The sequence below is a fragment of the Protobothrops mucrosquamatus genome, unplaced genomic scaffold (genome assembly GCF_001527695.2).
Source record: "Protobothrops mucrosquamatus isolate PMUCROS unplaced genomic scaffold, P.Mucros_1.0 scaffold_25, whole genome shotgun sequence".
NCBI lineage: Eukaryota > Metazoa > Chordata > Lepidosauria > Squamata > Viperidae > Protobothrops > Protobothrops mucrosquamatus.
In genome coordinates this window covers 716663-737277 of record NW_015386101.1, presented here as the reverse complement: position 1 = coordinate 737277, position 20615 = coordinate 716663, and the positions used below count along the sequence as shown (strand labels likewise).

The 20615-nt window shown below is 43.8% G+C and overlaps 1 protein-coding gene across 1 annotated transcript in view; it reads right to left on the bottom strand.

Moving 5' to 3' along the window:
- COL4A5 (collagen type IV alpha 5 chain) overlaps positions 1–20615 on the bottom strand; it is a 135404-nt gene that overhangs the window by 90729 nt on the left and 24060 nt on the right. The gene's annotated exons all lie outside the window — the stretch shown is intronic.

The following is a 20615-nucleotide window of genomic DNA, read 5'->3' as shown; positions in this document are numbered from 1 at the left end:
AAGTCCCCTGGACTGCAAGGTGATCAAACCGGTCAGTCCTGGAGGAGATCAACCCTGACTGCTCTTTAGAAGGCCAGATCCTGAAGTTGAAACTCAAGTACTTTGGCCACCTAATGAGAAGGAAGGACTCACCGGAGAAGAGCCTAATGCCGGGAAAGATCGAGGGCAAGAGAAGAAGGGGACGACAGAGAATGAGGTGGCTGGATGGAGTCACTGAAGCAGTAGGCCTGAGCTTGAATGGACTCCAGAAGATGGCAGAGGGCAGGAAGGCCTGGAGGAACGTTGTCCATGGGGTTGCGATGGGTCGGACACGACTTCGTAACTAACAACAAATACAGATAGACCCATGCAAGATAAGCTTCCTGGGTGGGGAATTCTGGGGGCCACAATCCAGCACAGTTGGAAGCACAAGGTCTATAAAAGCAAGATTCTATAAGAAATGTATCCTTTCCTCTTACAAGGCTAGTCCTTGACTTGCAGCCATCGATTTAGTGACTATTTGAACAGCATTGAAAAAAGTGCCTTCCAACGGCTCCTCACACTTATAACCATCACAACACTCCCATGGTCATGTGATCAAAATCCAGGTGCTTGGCAACCAGCAGGTATTTACAATGCTTGCAGCATCCTGGGGTCACGGGATCCCCATTTGCAACCTTGCCAGCCAACTTCTAGCAAGCAAAGCCAATGGGCGAAGCCAGATTCGCTTAATGACCTCAGGATTCACTTAGCAACTGCAGTGGTTCACTAAACACTCGTGGCAAAGAGATTGTAAAAATGGGACATGACTCGCTGAACAACTGCCTTGCTTAGCCACGGACACGCTGCCCCCCCACTGTGGTTGTAAGTCAAGGACTATATGTACCTTCAAAAGTCTGGGAATGCCTTTTCAGGTAAGTACTTGTGTGTAAGAATTCGAAAGCTTTTGAAGAACAAATTAATTGGACACACCCTTAAAGTTAATTAAAACATTTCCCTTTGCAAAAACCTGCAGGTGGTATAATGGTCTAAACATCATTTTTTGGGAAGTCTGAGCTGTAATGTGACCTTGTAATTGAACAAAAAATTGTGGCCAGGTTTTTTGTTTTTACTAGCCCAATTCTTCTTCCTATGAATATTGCCTTTGGAAGGGCAGCATGCAGTGAAACATTGCACCAACTCTCAACTCTGAGTTGCACGTAAGCTAGCCAGCTGTGCAAGTCATGATTAGAGCAATTAAATTGCTAAATAATTGGAGCAGACAGAATTGCTCAACAGTCGTTCCCTCTTGAGGAAATTGTTTATATATTGCATTTTATATCACTTGACTTAGAAGCATCTTAAAAGACTGTCCAAGTAAGACAGTTAAAATGAGGACAATATGCAGCAAAAAACTGCAAGAAAATTATATTAATAACAAGAAACAAACGTGGTTGCAACCTAATTTCTAGCCAATAGATGGAGCTTTCTACTCATAGTTGCAAAGTGGTTTACTTAAATAAAAAAAAAACGTTCCAAACTCAGCACTCCCCAAGTTTTCCAAAAAGAAAAGTAACCGAGAAACAATTCAGAGAACACTCAAAAGACAATTCAGAGAAGTTCCAGAAATATTGAGAGAAGGAGAAATTCACACCCTTTTCTCTTGTTTACTCATGTCAATATTTGCCACTTAAAAGTTTCTTCTTTGGAAAAAAAAATTACATCAGTGTTCAAAGTTAATTCAGAATAGGTCAACAAATAAAATGTTAGCTTAATTCCATTCCTAATTTCATATTTCTTGTTGCAGTTCCATATTGGTCTTCCAAATATTCTGAAGAAGATTCAAAATACATAAAACAAAATATTGAGCACAGAAGGAGAAACTTAAAACCGTTCAAAGAAAAATAAGACTTAATGAAATAACTTCAAAAGCCTGTTTCAACCAACCAAACATTAAGAAGTAATGAAAAAGGCCCATAAAACAATGAAGCCATTTCAGCAAAGTACCGATTAATCTATGAAAAATGGAGTGTTTAAGATATACAGAAATAAAAACCAAAACTGCACACTGCAAATGCATAAAATATATAAATACAGTTATCCATAGATAGTCAAGCAAAATGTTTGAAGGTGGATTTCCCTTCGAAAACAGGGCTGAGTTCAGACTGAGATTTCATCCAAATTATATATTTTTTTAAAAAAAAATCTTAGTTGATTAACCTCATGATATTTAAATTCAGATGTATTCGGTATTGTTCAAAGAAATATCCTATCCTGAACTTCATAGGATTGTAAATGCAGATAATTATGTCATGTTTTTAAATTAACTCTCCTGCATAAATTCACTATATTCACATATTGCATTGGAATTTTTAAGCAGAACTTGTAGAAATATACCAAACTGCCAAAAGGCATCCCACAAAGACTGGGCTTAGATAACAAACTTAGGTTAATGGGCAATAGCCAGATTAAACAAGAGAGAAGGAAGAGGACATGGATCCTAAAATCAGTGCAGGTACTAACCAAAGAGGTTCTTGCATTAAAAAAAAAATGTCAGAAGCCCTTTTCAATTTGCCAACTGCTCTGCAAACTCATTTGCAAATTATGCAACCTGCAAGCTAAAACCAGTAGTTACAGGCAGTACAGGTAGATTGCCAAAAAAACATCCCCCCCCAGGAAAGGGTTAAAAATTAACTTTTTAAACCAATCAGCTCATGGTAGGTGAGTTGGAAAACTGTCACTGAATTCCCTTCCCCCAATTCCTCAATAACATCTGACCCCAAGTCTAAAAGAACTGAGGTGTGTGTCCTTGGTGCTTCCAGAGCTGGCTTGTTTTCTTGCAGACGCTTCATTACTCTAACTAGGTAACATCATCAGTGCTAGAAGGAACTCACGTTTTTAAAATCAGTGTGATGTTCCTGCATTTCAGTGATGAGGTGGCTAAGGAGTGGCATGAGCATCCAGTCTATTACACAAGCCACTTTTCCAGCTTTCTGTGGTCTCTCTAGTTGCCCACACTCAGGAGAAGACCCTAGAAAGGAACTCATCCCAGGAGACCTGTTCTGATGGAGAACTTGGGACAACTAGGAAGGTACAGAGCAACAGAAGCAAGTAAGTAAAAACATTAAGAATATCTCCTTGGCCACATCCATCCATCCATCCATCAGAAGAGAGCTTGAAGGGACATTGGAGGTTCTCCAACCCAACCCCTGTTCAAGCAGCAGACCCTATACAATTTCAGACAAGAGGCTGTCCCGTCTCTTCTTAAAAGCCTCCAGTGATGAAGTACCCACAACATCTGAAGGCAAGCTATTCCACTGGTTAATTCTTCTCACTGTTAGGAAGTTTCTCCTTAATTCCAGGTTGCTTTTCTCCTTGATCAGTTTCCAACCATTGTTTCTTGCCTTACCTTCTAATCAACAGAGGAAGCTCAAAAATAAATTCTAAAAAATGGATCGAAATTCTATCACATCCTGAAAATGTGTAGAAAAACAGAAACCTCTTCTGCAGAAGAACACTTTGAAGTAGGATGTCAGTCCTGGACTACAAATATTTCCTTTATGAGAAATATTCCCACATTCACATGATTTATAAGCAGGCATCTCCAATCTTCAGCAAGAGACAATGGACTGAAGTCAAAGTCCCAAATGAAACTCAGATGTTTTTTCAAAGTTCTCCTTAGAAAAGCTCAAGAACAGTGTTTTACCTCTTCTTTTTTTTCTCTACCAACATCTGTATTCTTTCAGGAGTAATTTGTCAAAGGCAGTATGTTGGCAACAAGCAGAGTTGATTCCAGTAGCAGATCAAAGTCAAAACCTGGCTTGAGGCAACCAAACCCTTTCTCTACTTCTTTCTGTTCCTTTTAACCTAGTGGAGTCCTGGAGAACAGACAGATGGATGACTTCTCTCAGAACTCCAGAGTAGGACAGGCAACGTATGAAATGTTCCTTGTGACGGAGGTACTTGATCATATTTCCTAAGGTGCTTGGAAAGATGCTAGCAAGGTATAGGTCTGGAATCTTGTGAAAAGCTTAGATTTCCATCCTCTGGTTGAATGAACTTCCCAGAAAGAGATTTTGAATTTTGGGGCACACCTTAAGCCCTCTCTACTCTGTCTGCCACCAATTCTCCAAAGACTGTGAGTGTGTTGTTAGCTAAACTCCTTCAGCTAGAAAAAGGACTATTGTATTTGGGGTTAGCCAAATTTAGAACCAGTAACTGGCAGCTTATATTCTGGGCCAAAGATTCTGTCCCCATCTTTCCAGTGAGATCACCGCTCTTTCCTTTCTTGTCAACTTTCAATCTTCAGCCATTGTTTCTCAGAGCATTTTGGTTCAAATGGTCTTCCTTTACTCTAGAACAGGGGTCCCCAACCCCCGGTCCGTGGACTAGCACAGGGCCACAGCATGCCAGCAACCAGGCCACACAAACAAGCAAAGCCCCATCCACGGGATGCCGGCAGCACACAAAACCACACACTCTCCGGTCCACGGAAAAACCTCTCTCCACGGAACCGGTCCCTGGTGCCCAAAAGGTTGGGGACCTCTGCTCTAGAACCTCCTTCAGATATATTGAAACTCCAACTCTCAGTGGCATGGATTAAAGTTGCTGTGCTGGCTTGGAACTGCAGTCCTACCACATTGGGCCAGTTGACCCATTAAAGCAATAGCATTTAGGCTTACATACCACCCCATAATGCTTTGCAGCACTCTATGGGCAGTTTACGGAGTCAGCATACTCCCTCCAAAAATCTGGTTCCTCATTTTACCAACCTCGGAAAGATGGAAGTCTGAGTCAGCCTTGAGCCGGTCAGGATCAAACTGCTAGCTGTGGGCAGAGTTAGTCTGCAATGCTGCATTCTAACCACTGTGCCACCATGGCTATTATATAGCAATAGGACTTAAACTGATATACTTCTAAGTATATAAGTATATTCTAAGTATGTGTGTGTGTGTACACACACACACACACACACAACTACACTTTAACCACTGCACAGTTATGGGGAACAACTGGGTTAAAGACATGGAACATTTGCAAAGCTTCTGATTTGCAAAGGAAATGACTACACTATGGAGGTGTTTACAGAGCACCTGTAGCTTAATGAGACCTAGTACATACACACAGTTTGGGGTTTATCATAACCTCCAAATGAAAGCAGCAATGTTTGGATAACTCTTAAGCTGCACAAGCAGTATGGGGCCATGGCAGCTTGCCTGGCCCAGCTGTTTTCCTTTAAATATTTTACATACAGTTAAACAAATCCTCAATTGTTGATGGATCAACTTCTGCCTGGCCCAATGTGCTGCAGTTAGTTGTCCTATGTACTACATCCTTAAACAAGCAACTGAGATCTACTATCCTGAATTACAATCATAGTCCTAAAGGTGTTTTTGTGCTAACATCATCTTTTTCTTCCTTCCTCCAGAAATATTACAACTCCTTTATGCATTCATCCTTTGGAGGGGCCCAACAGTCTTCTTTGCAGGAAAAATAATCCCTCTTGCCCATTGGAAATACAAAGAAACCCAGAGAGGATAGAACTTCTGCTTAAGAAAAGATCTGTATTATGCTAATTGTTTTGCTTTTTAAAAAGCCATTAATTTTAACCAGCTATGTAAACAGCCTGATCCAGAGGACAACAGATACATTCCTATACCTCATGCAACTTTTCCCATACTACTTCATCTTACATTCAAGGACTTTGAAATCAACAGCTGAAGAATTTAAAATATTGGCCAATGGACTCTCTTAGGAAAACCTGCAGAAGGCATCCATTGGGGTTCCACTCTGCTAAGCTATGATTCACTCAACCCGGGTTCACTGAATTAAGCACAAATATTCATACAATATGTCAAGCCATAAACCATGTATTGACAGAGGAGAATATTCGTAGCTCTGGATTGAAATGAGGAGTGGTTGATGCTCTCTGAGCTTGGTTGTTTTCTTGCAGATGTTTCATTATCCAAACTAGATAACCTCATCAGTGCATTCAGTGGCTAGGCAAGTAAATCAGGAGGAGATCTTGCCCCGACAGAGTTTCAAAGATGGTCACCAACACCTTAAATCGGGGTTTCCAACCTTGGCAACTTGAAGATTTGAGGATTTCAACCTGGCTGGCTGGGGAATTCTGGGAGTTAAAGTCCATGGGTCTTAAAGTTGCCCAGTTTGCACGCCCCTGCCTTAAGTTGTACCTGGAAGTCAAAAGGTCACCAATACTCAAAGGTGTTCAAAGTAGTGAAGCGATATAGGCAAACTGAGACGTAACCTAGAACTCTGGGATTCTCTGGAGATATCTCTTTCAATTACTAACCAACTTTTCTAAGCTTCCAAACCCACAACATGATATGGACTATTTAAAATGCATCTGCTTCTGTGCAGAAATATCAGGTGGAAAAATATTTCGATGGCACCCCCAGTACAGGGAAACTTCCAAACAGGCCTTCAATCTGTACAGCAACCTTTTCATCTAGTGCAGGGGTTCTCAACCTTGGCAACTTTAAGACTTGTGGACTTCAACACCCAGAATTCCTCAGCCAGCTTTGCTGGCTGAGGAATTCTGGGTGTTGAAGTCCACAAGTCTTAAAGTTGCCAAGGTTGAGAACCCCTGATCTAGTAGGTGCAATCAAGTTGAGTCCTCTTTAGTTGAAACCAGTGATTGAAGAATCTCCATTACGCATAACAGGTGAATGGTGTAGAGTAGAATTGGAATGTTAATTCTGGAAAACGGAAGTATTCGTTTGGACTTTTAAACAACATGAGTCATCGAGAGCTTCCTGTAATAATCTTTGGCTGGTGCAAGATGGCAGAAACACCCAGCCCTCTCCATTTAATTAGAAAGGAAGACCTATAAATGAAAAGGAAGGCAAATGGGAAGGAGAGAAATATCACGTGTCCCGGGTTAATTGGGCACCGAAGCCCATCATGTTGCAACTGTTCCTCAACTGTACTGTGCTTTCTTCCCATTATAACCTTTTAGTTACCGAACGGCAGGGACGGGCTTAGAAAAGCTACCAGACCCCAAAGGAAAAGAGTTGATTTAATTTAGTAAGTTTCTAATGCGATTATATGATTTTTTATCAAGAACATTTGGGATGCGTGAGTGGCAATACGGCTGAAGGGAAAAGAAAAAAAAAACGTCTTAAATCCCAAAGTCTCTGGCTTGAACTTTCATAGTTTTAGAAGCAGTTTCCCCTCAAATATTTACAGAAGCTCTGATCCCATGAGCCTATCCAATTTATTCACCAAACGCTTTTCAATGAAACAATTAAGGACATTTTGGAGTGGGGGGGAAAAAGAGTGCTTTACATTCGGCCGTTCGGCAGTCCAAGGGGATTTGAGCCCTTCTTCCAATCAGGAAGAAGGTCAAAAGTAATTCCTCACCTGACATCTTACAAAGAAACCCCTCAAGGCCTCCTTCCCCCCCACCCATGTACACATATTAACTCACTTGCCACTCACTTCAAAAGAAAGCTATTTTGCTCTGACATTAAGTCTAAATCCACTCACGCTGTATAGAAAAGAGAGTTTCCTTCAATGAATTGAAAAGGAGATGATAAAAGGACTTGCTCAAAGCTTGGGACCTTAACAAGGTGCCCCATTCATGGCTCTCCTGCTGTACGGACAGCGTTTGTGATCTTTAAGATGCTTTACATTTTGGCAGCTCAGTTGATCGATCAGCCTCCACATACTGGCTAATTAAGGAAGCCTGGCAGATAGGGATTCAGAATGCATCAAGGGCCCGTGGCCAAGTCTACGTCAGTTTGAATCCTGAAGGAAGTTCCCAGGCCCGCGTAAAACAAAGACAGGGAGGAATGCCTGTGAAATTTGGACTGGGTTCACACATTGCTCGATTCACCATGCTAAGCCAAGGTTTTAATCGTGGTTTCTGGGATAAATCGTCATGGCTTAGTTCAGGCAGAATTGCAGCCACAAGGGCTGGGTTTACACATTCTTCTGATGCTCGTTGATAAGCATGGATTGTTCAACACATTAACACGCTAAAACATTACATCAAATTTCTCAATTGGGTTTATGCCTTGTGCTAAATCAGAAGCAACCCAACCATATTGTAGCTCGGCACAATGTTAGAAATAATGTGAGAAACCAAAGCAGCCTGCTTACTTCAATAATAGGTAAGAAAGCCATCGTTTTTGCACTCTTGTCTCTGTCTGAATGCCTTTGATGATGGTCAACCTCTACATTGACCTGGTGGGTTGTTTAGACAGCCCTCTGGAGCTGCTGGAAGAAGCCTTCTGTCTGAAGACATTTCCTCATTAAATTATTGTCCAAGTTAAAGACCAAGGACCTTGAGAACTGAATAATACACCTGCCATTCTCAAATAACCAACTTGGATTGAGAACAAGTACATTGCACTTCATCTTCATTTTCTCTATTAGAGAAAGAATTCAGTTGCCCCCCCAATGGCTTCCTAGAAGAGAAATCCCAAATCCAACAGTATCTCCACGTTGAAACCAGCCTCCAGTTGAAACCAACAACCAACCATGAAGATAATAATTGTCAATAATTCTGCCACAGAGACTGTTTGGAAACAATCTTACTGAATTCAACCTTCTGATCTTCTCAATCAAACCAGAACAGATGATCTATTTTCCATCACCTTCATTGGAAGCCAATGTTCCAATGTATGGGCTCCGAGGGCTGCCAGAAAGGAGAGGGGGTCAACCTGTTCTCCAAAGCACCTGAAGGCAGGACAAGAAGCAATGGATGGAAATTAACCAAGGAGAGAAGCAACCTAGAGCTAAGGAGAAATTTCCTGACAGTGAGAACAATTAACCATTGAAATGGCTTGCTTCCAGAAGTTGTGGCTGCTCCATCACTGAAGGTTTTTAAGAAGAGACCGGACAGTCACTTGTCTGAAATGGTACAGGGTTCTCGGCTTGAGCAGGGGTTGGACTAGAAGACCTCCAAGGTCCCTTCCAACTCTGTTATTCTGTTACCATCTGAAACATAGATACATATACACACTAATCAAGCTAATTAATAAAAGGAAAAGGAAAATACCTGCTATAGTACTTAAAATACTCAATTTTATGTCAAGATTAGTAAATCTATTAGCAAAATACATAAAAGGCCTGGAAGCTGATGTTATAATCTGAATTCTAACAAATGTAGCCAATACTGTTTGAATGTCTTCTTTCTCTCTCTAACCCCCATCCCTTGATAACAATTTATAATTTATAAATTTATAACTTCTCTTACTTGAATACATCCTATTGAATTCAGTGGGGCCACTTCCCAGATAAGCAAGCATGAGTTTGCAACTCTAGAGTTCTCCTGATGATCAGCTGAATCCTGCTTCCAGGAAAGATCTAAGTTTATTTTCTGTAGTTTCTCCTCTGCCTTATCATCTGCTTCCCCCTCATCCATCTCCTTTTATTGTCTCTTTTAAATCAGGATTTCCTTTATCAGCCCAAGGAATCCTCAGATTATCCACAGAAGATTATAGAGATAGATAATATGGTGTACCTTCCTTAGATAAAGTTAGAGACTAACCAAGAAGACAGATAAAAGCTTCCAAGTAGGATATGATATTCTTTGGCCTTCAAAAGCTGTTAACTATCCTCTGTTTAGTTAAATGGGTTTTCCCAGTCTATACTACACAGTACCCTACTAATATGCATTCCTGGCCTGCAGGAAGATAATATTACTGGCAGACTGCCACATCCCAGAGTTTTATCTTTGAACTATTGGTGGAGCCGGCTAATCAATGTGAAGCCTTAGCCAACTGATAACATCTAGCCAACTCTGTTACCACTGGAAGCTGAACAGGCTAAACCTTAAGGTACTATAGGCCAGACTGAGAAGGAAACAATTTCCATATTCATCATTTTAGCCACTGTCCACTGCAGGATGAAGGCTTCTATTGCGTGTTTCCAACCAATACGATTTTAAGCTTTCCTTTGCCAAATGTCTACGGGGATTCTCAGTCATCCAGGTCATAGTTATCCCAAAGGTGCATTTTCAGGGGGCAACTGGACTTTCTTTTGCCAGTTGGGCTTGCAATACTTGCTGACGTCATCAATCCATCTTGTTTTAGGTCTCCTTCGTGGACTCTTTTTAATCAAGTGGGATCCATTCTATGATTGGTCTTGGTCCACCTGCCATCGGTTCTTCTTCCTATGTGACCAGCCCACTTCCTTTTCAGTTCTTTTACTCTTTTGATGGCGTCGTATATTTTCGTTTGTTCTCTAACCCGTGTGCAGGTCTTTCTATCTTGGCTTGTGATGCCTTGATGAAAAGTTTTTGTCAGAGCATGCATAGTCTTATTGCGCTGAGATAACCCAGGAGTAAACACAGTAAACAGTGGTCTATATTAAATGGTGGTTTATCTTACACTATCTACAGCAGAGGTCCCAAACCTTTCTCAGTTGGCGGACCGGAGGGAAGGGGAAGCATTTTATGCATACGCGTGACGCAAACTGGGCAGCGCTAGTGCCCATGTGACACTTGCTAGCCCTGCCCCATTTTCGCCACATGGGCACTAGTGCTGCCGTTTTCGCCATGTGGTGCCGTTTAGGCCACATGATGCCCTGTTTTTGCCACATGGAGTCCCGTTTAAGCCACATGGAACCCTGTTTGGGCCATGTGGAGCCCCATTTAGGCCACATGGAGCCCTGTTTAGGCTGTGTGGAGCCCCATTTAGGCCACGCAGTGTCCTCTTTAGGCTGTGTGGCTGTGGCACTAGCACGAGTGGGGATGAGTGGATGCACTGGCCAGCCTGTCCCGCAGCCTGGTGGTCAGCAGGCCACAGCCCAGTAGTGGACTGCAGCTCACAGGTTGGGGACCCCTGATCTACAGGAGTAAACACAGTAAACAGTGGTCTATATTAAATGGTGGTTTATCTTACACTATCTACAATATCATACACCAGGAACAATATACATACACGTGTTAATACAGCAGGCTCCAACACACAGCAGTTACAGCAGGAAAACAGAAAGAGAGAGCACACATCTGCGGAGCCTTCCCTTTTATACAAAGCTCTTAAAGGGACACAGACCCTGCTGAGTCATTCCCATCATTACATCATACATCTCACATGACATCAGCTGGTTAGCTTTTAAATCATTACCTTGACAGTTTTCGATCCGTGTAAGCTCCCTGTTCTAACATATGCCAGTGAAACATGGACACTAACCTCACAGTCGCTACACAAGCTACCAGTGGCACAAAGTGCCATGGCAATCACAATTTCCATATTATTGCCATGGAAACTATACAGGCCAAGAGTTAATCTCAGATTTAAAGCAAGTGGCACTTTATTCCGAAGGAATGTCGTCTTGGCCACTGCTGTAAATTTCCATTCTCAGCAGCCAAATGGCAAGACTCCTCCTTAGACCCAGGCTGTAAGTTTGCAGGCTGCTGGTGACTTATCACTTCCCTCTCCTTCTGACAAGCCTTACTGAAGATAAACCAGTATGTATTCCACCCACGCCAAACACTGATTGCTTATTGGGTTTACTTTTTCTGCAAGAATGGAGAAAATGTTTCAGTTTACTTAGAATTGCAGGTAGTCCTCAACGTACGACCACAAAGGAGCCCAAAATTTCTGTTGTTCATTGAGTTTTGCCCCACTTTATGACCTTTCTTGCCACAGTTGTTAAGTGAATCACCATAGCGGTTAAGTTACTAACACGGTTGTTAAGTGAATCTGGCTGTCCCATAGACTTTGCTTATAAGGTCATAGAAGGGGATCACGTGACCCCGGGATGCTGCGACCGTCATAAATAGGACTCAGTTTCCAAGCGTCTGAATTTTGATCGTGTGGCCACCGCGATGCTGCAACGGTCATAAGTGTGAAAAATGGTCCTAAGTGATGTTGGTCACTAAACAAACAGTTGTAAGTCGAGGATTACCTGTACTTCAACATAACAGGGACCCATATTTACTTGGCTGGGGATAGAATAGTTCAGCATTGTAAGCAACGTGCACAGAAAAAGATGTTTTATAACAAATGCAACGGTTGCTGGAATTGAGTATGTCTAGTTTAACGAAGAGAAGGACCAGGGATGACATGATAGCAGTCTTCCAATATCTCAGGGGCTACCACAAAGAAGAGGGAGTCAAGCTATTCTCCAAAGCACCTGAAGGCAGGAGAAGAAGCAATGGATGGAAACTAATCCAGGAGAGAAGCAACCTAGAACTAAGGAGAAACTTCCTGACAGTGAGAACAATTAACCAGTGGAACCACCTGCCTCCAGAAGCGGTGAATGCTCCAACACTGGAAGTTTTTAAGAAGAGACTGGACAGCCATTTGTCTGAAATGGTATAGGGTTTCCTGCCTGAGCAGGGGGTTGGACTCGATGACCTCCAAGGTCCCTTCCAACTTTATTATTATTATTATTATAACTGCGTGGAGTTGCCGAAAGACTCACCGGCAGTCAAGCTCGACAAAGCCCTTTACCCTTTTAGAAAATCCAGTTTTTTAGCTATTAAAATCAAAAGCCATTTCAGAGTGGTGGATGCCTTGCCTCCTGGAAGCCAGACAGCCCCTGCAATCTTTGCATTAAGAAAATGAGAAACACAATATTGTGTTTAACTTTAATTTGTTTAAATTTGCGTTAAAGGGGAGTTAAAGCGCATTATGGACTTGGTTATTTTAATAGTTGGTTAATGCTAGATAGATTTTGATTATTATATTTGTAACCCTGTGTTCAGCTCTGGGAAGTGGGGGAGGGGGAGGGTGGGGTTTTGGGGGTGGGTATGGGGGTTTATACTGTAATCTTTATAAAACTTTTAATAATTAAAAAAAAAAGAAATGAGAAACGATCTTGTGGATTTTACAGGGTTTTGTGGTGGTGGTGTTGTTTTTTTTTAAAAAAAGCTTATTTAAATAAAGCCAAAATGTAATGTTCCGATCAAAGGCTATTCTGGGACCACAGAAAGAAGCTGGAGGTGACACACGGAACCGCTGTCCGTGCTTGCTTCTTGCATTGCAGGAATGAGCCAAAGGGGAATATTCTGCTGAAAACTATCCGGTTTGTTAGAAGGGGTGCCAAGAAAGGAAGGAAGGAAGGAAGGAAGGAAGGAAGGAAGGGGAGAGGAGAGGAGAAGAAAGAGGAACATCTAAAACAGAGTTGAAGTGTAAGTAGGTTCCATTCATTCGCTTTTCTCCCTCTGCAGTGAATAAAAGTCTACCCTGCAGCACAAAGGGAAGAAGCCCTATGGCCTTTCGGATGCTTTTGGTCTGTGACTCTCCTGAAGTCACAGGCGGCCTAGGAAATGTTTGAAGATTAGTGAGAAACACATGAAGGAAACCAAGCTAGGTTCTTTAATTTGTACTGTACTGGGAGAGAATTGGGTCTTTGTGACTTGGTTTTACTCTTTCAGAAAGAATAACAAGATGATGGAGCAGGCGGAGGAGGGGGGGAAGGCAGAAATAGGAGAAGGAGAAGGGGAAAGAGAAAGAGAAAGAGAAAGAAGAGTGGTGAAGGAGAAGGAGAAGGGGAGGAGAAGGAGAAGAGAGAGGGGGAAGAGGAGGGGGAGGAGGAGGGGAAGGAGATGGAGAAGGATAAGGACAAGGAGAAGAGAGGGGAAGGAGGAGGAGGGGAGAGGTGGGGAAGGAGGAGAAGGAGGAGAAGAAGGAAGATGAGGAGAAGGAGAAAGAGAAAGAGAAGAGGGAGGGGAAGGAGGAAGAGGAGGAGGAGGAGGAGAAAGAGGAGAAGAGAGAGGGGAAGGAGGAGGAGGGGAAAGAGGAGAAGGAGAAGGAGGAGAAGGAGAAAGAGAAGAGGGAGGGGAAGAAGGAAGAGGAGGAGGAAGAGAAGGCAATCAAGCTCAAAGGAATTTGAACACCTGCAGTGTTTCTTGGCTGAGGACCAGGTCAAAGGCAACATAGACAATTTCCTACCTGCCCGGACATGAACTTGCCAGAAAACCTTCAAAGATTGAAAGACATGCTGATGAAAGTAGAAACAGCTATTGAAAAAATGGTAAAAGACCCAAGCAAATCTACACACGGTTCAGGCTTAGCAAGAAACAGATGCACAAAATCATAACCAGTGCCCGTTTAGCCCAAGGAGACCAAACTCCTGAAGGATCATCTCAGCCACCGTGTGACTTGATTATTTATCCCTGAATAGAGTCGGAGAGAGACTCTGCCACTGGTTTAGCTGGCTTAATGGGTAAAGGCAAACATTGTCCAAATCTGAGACGCCCTCTGAGCTTGGTTGTCTTCTGGCAAATGTTTCATCACCCAAACTAGGAAATGTCATCAGTGCTTATTCCGAAACCTGCATGCAAGGCTCTCTATAAACCAGCAGTTCTCCAGACAAGCAACCATTCAAGGTGAAGATGTCATGTCCTTTCGATCAAAAGCTTCTCAAGGAGCAGAGAAGCCTCACCCAGGGCAATGGAGAAAGCCACCAGCTTCACTTCTTTGAAATGACGGGCGCCCTGCACATGGGGACACAATGCTCTGTGAACAGAACGTGAGCATAATCCTTTGTGGGTGGCTGCTGCTATTTCTACATCGCCGCGCTCTCTTCTCTAATCTTCAAACAAAGCAGCCATGCTGCTTTCTTCTCAAAAAAAAAGAGAGAGAAAGAAACAACCCTTTGGCGTATTCTTGTGAGTGGAAATTCTTCTGACCAACATCGTTTCTGAAAAGGTTAAATTACGAAGCCGGGGTTCCTTTGCATCTGGAGAAGGCTGGATCCTTTGAAGTCCATTACAATGCGCAATCTGTTCAAACTTGCTGGTTTGAGGATCCTTTTTTCCTTTCTTTCTTTTTTCCTCCTTTTGCAAGTAGAGCGTCTGACAATCCCGATTTTTGGAAACCAGCAGATGGGTCAAAGAAACCTAAAGACGTCCCCATTATCCGAAAACAAGCTTCCCTTTTGCAGAGCTGCCCAGCTCCACGGAGTTGTGCAGAGGTGTGCCAGAGAAGATGAGGAAAAGAAAGGAAATGCAGCTGCTTTAAAGGGGTTTAACTGGGATTTTGGACCCATGCATGGACACACACTCATTGATGCGCTCAAGATGCTTGGTCTTCGTCAAAATGGGTCCAAGGAACTATGGGTTTTCTACCCGAGATGAAACAGGTCACCACTGTTGTTATTCCTAACATTTATCCCACACCTGACGGTCAGGTTTGCTTGCTTTGGGTGGGCCTCACCTGGTTTACGCAGCAGAACAAGATGAAAATTCAAGATGCGACAAAGGGGTTTATTTTTCAGCCAGTTTACTGCAGAGCCTGTTGAAGATTAGAACTGAGATGTAGTGAGGTACCTAGCTAGCTTCTGGACCTAGTGGAGAACTAGAACCTGCTCCAAATGTAGCACCTTCCACATTATGCCATGCTGGTTTCTTGGGCTGAGATGGAAGGATTGGTGCAAGGTCCCCATGGCTGAAGAAGGGCTAGAACCGGAGTCTCCACACTCTGAATCCAGCATCTTGACTACTACATCCTGCTACCTCTCTGCATATCAATTTTCTGCAAGGGCGTGCTCCAGAGCAATTTAAAAGATGATGCGCTTGTCAGCTGGAAAGCTGGCAGCCCAGGTTTGAGATCCAAGCACCACATTATGGAATGACCTCCTGCTCTTGCCCCAGCAAATGCAAGTAGATAAATAGGTACCACTTTGGTGGGAAGGTAACAGTGTTCCGTGCACCTTGGCATATAGTCATGCCAGCTGCATGACCACAGACGTGTCCTTGGATAATGTTGGTTCCCTTGGCTAAGAAATGGAGATGAGTAACGCTCTCCTAGAGTTGGACACAACTGGACAGAGGAAAACTTTAGGGCACTTTGGAGACCAGTATCTCAATGAAACATATTACAAAAAGTGTATAAGGGCCCAGGGTGATGGTGTGCAGACTCTGGAAAATAGGCATGGCAGTCAAGGCCAGCAGGGACACTGTGCAGACGTCAAGTTCCAGAACTCTTCAACCAGCAAAAGAATTGGTGGAAATTCAAAGAGTTGGAATCATATGCCTGGAAGGCTGCAAATGCCGGGGAAGACTGGAAGATGACAGGGCACCATCATCAGTGACTTTGCTCCAGTCATTCAACTTATGACCACAATTGAGCTGAGCAGTTGTTAAGTCAAGGACCACCTGCACTGATACTGCTGAAATGGTTGCGGCTAAAACACAATCCAAAACCGTTGGAAAAGAGCGGCAGTGGAGCAAAGCCACCTAAGTTTTGGCATGCAAAAGTCTCCAAGCTCAGCCCTCTCTCAATCCTTGGAGAACTTCTTTTTTTAATTAGTCAGAGAAGAGCCCTCCGGGTCAAGCTCAGCTCCTGCTAACCCTGGGAGAAATTCTCACAATTTTCTCGGCAACCATGCAGGAAGGGTTCTCCGTTGCCCTTTTCTTGAGGCGGTCTGCTTTGTTTTTTGCTTTTCAGCCTAGCTGCGGGAACGCCTGGGGACTTCCCATCCACGTACCTTCCACGTTTGACCCCGCTTTAGCTTTTCCAGATGAGCTAAAGTCAGTTGGATGCCGCATCCTAGCTAGTCCAAAGAAATCTAAGCAAGGCTGGGGCCAGCCCATGCATGGAATTTTCATGGCATATTGTCTCCCTCTTATAAAACAGCAGCTCTAAGAGGATTTCCCTGGCCAGCCTTCCGTTGCTATGGAAGAGCGGGACGGTCACAAAGAAAAGGGACATTTCCCCCCCTGTCACGCTGCTGCCTTCCACCCCAATTTATTTTATTGTTCGGTGGAGAGCAATTTCCAAAAGGGCAACCCCCACCCGTGATTTCTCTTTTCCATGAACATCGCTGGGATCTACATTATGTCCCAAATGATATCTAGATCCGTGTTTCTCAACCTTGACAGCTTTCAGAGGTGTGGACTCCAATTTCCTATTGGCTGGGAATTCTGGAAGTTGGAATCCACACTTCCATGAGCTGCCAAGGTTGGGAAATTCAGCTCTAGATCTTAGCCACAAGCAGGGTGCAAGCCACTTGATCTGGGAAGCTAAGCAGGGTTAGATCAGTTTATTTCTGGATGAAGACCACTGATATTTCATCCCAGGGAAAAAAAGAGCATCTAATGCAAGGATGTCCAACCTTGAGAACTTTTAAGATTTGTGGACTTCAACTCCCAGAATTCCCCAGTCAGCATGCTTGGGGAATTCTGGGCGTTGAAGTCCACAAGGGTTAAAATTGTCAAGGTTGGATATAACAGAGTTATGAAGGATCTTGGAGGTCTTCTAGTCCAGGGGTATCAAACTCAATTTCATTGAGGGCCGCATCAGCATTGCGGTTACCCTCGGGGGGCCAGGTGGGTGTGGCCTACTGGGTGGGCATGGAGTGGGTGTGGAGTGGGCATGGCCAGCTCTACATAGTTCGCGTCAAGGGGGACTTTGGGGGCCTGGGCAGGAGTGAGACAGATCTGAGGGTCTCTGGCAGAAGAGGGTGGGACCGGGGCAAGCGCCAAGGCATGGTCCATTTCTTCATTCCTCACAAAGGGTGACACCTCCCCAGCATGCACCCAGGGGGCGGGGCCGACACGGCAGGGGCTGGTTCCTTGCTGTTTCTAGACGGCCTTGTGGAACTAAGACTGAATGCGTTTCAGCATAGATGGCCACCACAAAATTGTACATTGGCTCCCGGCCAGCCTGGGCCAGGGCCAAGGCAGCGGGGGCTGTTCCCTCACTGTTTCCAGGATGGCTTCGCGGGCCACATGAAACCACTTTGTGGGCCACATCCGGCCCCCGGGCCTTGTGTTTGACATGTCTGTATCTAGTTCAACCCCGTGCTCAAGCAGGAAACCCTATATCAGGGGTAGGCAACCTTGGCTCTTTTATGACTCGTGGACTTCAACTCCCAGAATTCCTGAGCCAGCCATGCTGAGGGGAAAGGGAGAGGTTGCCATGCTGAGCCATGCTGGCTCAGGAATTCTGGGAGTTGAAGTCCACGAGTCATAAAAGAGCCAAGGTTGCCTACCCCTTGCCCTATATCATTTCAGACAAATGGTTGTCCAATATCCTTGCTCTAAAGTCAAATTACTTCCATAGAGCTGCCAAAGAACTTCACCCGATTTGTCTGCATCAGCCACCAGAAGAAGCTCAATGCAGAGGTAGTTTACTCAGCCCTTTGTGATGGTTAAAGGGAAGAGTTAATGCCTCAAATTAGGCCGATTTAAATGAAGTTAAAATCTGGCTTCTAACCGATGAAATAACTTTAATCATGCCCTGTGTGCTTTGCAAAAAAACAACAACAGTTTTCTTCCTTCTGGGAAAGCTTCCCTACCCATATTACTCTGTGTCTGAAATCACCTCCCACAGTTCACACAAAGAATTTAGTCCCACCACTATATTTTGGGATGCAAATTTAGTGAAGGGCCTTCATATTTTGGAATTTTATTGCGTTGCCTGAGTAATAAGGAGGGGCATTGAGGATAGCCCAGTTTTCCACTCTCCAAATGAGGAAATAATCTTTTTGAAGACACAGGGTGGAGGGGGGAAATAAATGTGCTGGACACCCCCTCTCTTACTCCAGCGTGCTCCAGACAGAGAAAATGTCAAGACTTCAGCCTCAAAGCTTTTTCTTTTTCTCCCTCTGCTAAACTCTTTGCCTTATGAGCAGATCAGGAGATAATAAAAGCTTGCATATTTTAATAACCTGTTTTTTTGTTTGTTTTTAAAAAAATCTGATTTCTTAAATTTTCTGGAATGAATGTCGACTGTTTTGTTCACTGCAGGGAATCCTTGACTTACGGCCACAACTGAGCCCAGTCACATGACTGCAGGGATGCTCTCAGTGTCATAAGTGGAAGGATCGGTTGCAAGCCATTTTTTTCAGCAGCACAACTTTGACTGGTTGTTAAACTACCTGTACAGTCCCAAGGGGGGCGGCTTTCGTCCCCAAGAATAAATGACACAAGTCTCTTTCTAAGAACTAGACAAAAATGCAAGCAGAAAGTCAATCAATTAACCATCAGCTGTCCTTTCAGGACATTTCATAGCTATTTGCAGCAAAAGACAAGCTTTGGGGCTGGTTTAGGAAAGGGATTTTCGTCCCATTTCTACCAGCATGCTCAGGAAACCAATGTGGTGGGGAACCCTTAAACACACTAGACCAGGAATCCCCAATTCCCGAGTCGTGGCCTGGTACTGGGCCCAGGCTGTTCAGAACCAGGCCGTGTGAGCGGTAGGCACGCGCATGCGTGCAGCTTCATTTGTGCCGGTGGCAGGCACTCGCACATATGCGTGAAGCTCTATTTGTACGAGCAAATGGAGCTTCATGCACGTGTGCGAATGCCCACCCCTCGTGCAAATGGAGCTGCATGCAGGCGCTCGCCAGCCCCTCACATGGAACTATTTCCTTTCCTCCGCCAGTTCACAAAACCGGAACGGTTGGGGACCATTAGACACACAAACGGACCGGGAAAGAGCAAATAACACCCACTATGCAAAATGCAGCCAAGAGCTATGAAATAATTAGAATATTTGGAAGACCGACGACGTAGCCTAAGAGAATATGAAATACAGTTGTGTTCAATGCATGCACAAACACACACACACACTGTGCAGGGAGCATGGAAGAATGTATCTCTTTTCGCCTCCCTTTTTCAAAAGTCACACCCTTACAAGATGCAGCCTGTAGATTCCCTTCCCGGTGCAAGGCTATCAACCATCTAACCGCCACCATCCCACGTCGCCACGCCTGCAAGGAAAGAGAGTTTTGCAAGGTCTTCTTTGCCTCAGCATCATAGCCCCGGAGATAAAATGGAGAGGATACGTGCCCACTGCAGATGCCACACAACTCTACGCCTTGTCCTGCCCCACCTTCCAAGGAGGTGCTCTTCCCCTTTCCTCACGTAGATCACACCTGAGTGGGATCCGCTCCAGAATCTGGAATCCTGCACTTACATGATCCTAGTTGTACAGGTAGTCCTCAACTTGGACAAAATGGGCAGTGATTAATATTTATATGCATATATGTGTATGGGTTATAAATATATATGTGTGTGTAGCATGTCTATTATGTATGGTACATATGTATATCGGTAGATATATACTTTCTTTCGAGAGCAACAAAGATGATTAGGGAACTGGAGGCTAAAGCATATAAGGAATGGTTGCTGGAATTGGGAATGTCTAGTTTAACGAAGAGAAAGACGAGGGGGGACGTGATAGCAGTGTTCCAGTATCTCAGGGGCTGCCCCAAAGAAGAGGGAGTCAAGCTGTTCTCCAAAGCGCCTGAAGGCCGGACAAGAAGCAACAGAGGGAAACTAACCAAGGAGAGAAGCAACCTAGAACTAAGGAGAAACTTCCTGACAGTGAGAACAATTAACCAGTGGAACAACCTGCCTCCAGAAGCAGTGAACGCTCCAACACTGGAAGTTTTTAAGAAGAGACCGGACAGCCATTTGTCTGATATGGTATAGGGTTTCCTGCCTGAGCAGGAGGTTGGACTAGATGATCTCCAAGGTCCCTTCCAACTTTATTATTATTATTATTATTATTATTATTATTATTAATTAGTATTAGTATTAGTATTAGTATTAGTATGAGTATGAGTATGAGTATGAGTATGAGTATGAGTATTAGTATTATTAGTAGTAGTATTATTATGTGGACCAGTGTGTGTTCATTTTAAAAAATAACAATATAGGTTATCATCTCATCTCATCTTATTTTTATCTTACAACCTTTCATTTACTGACCGTTCAACCTTACAAC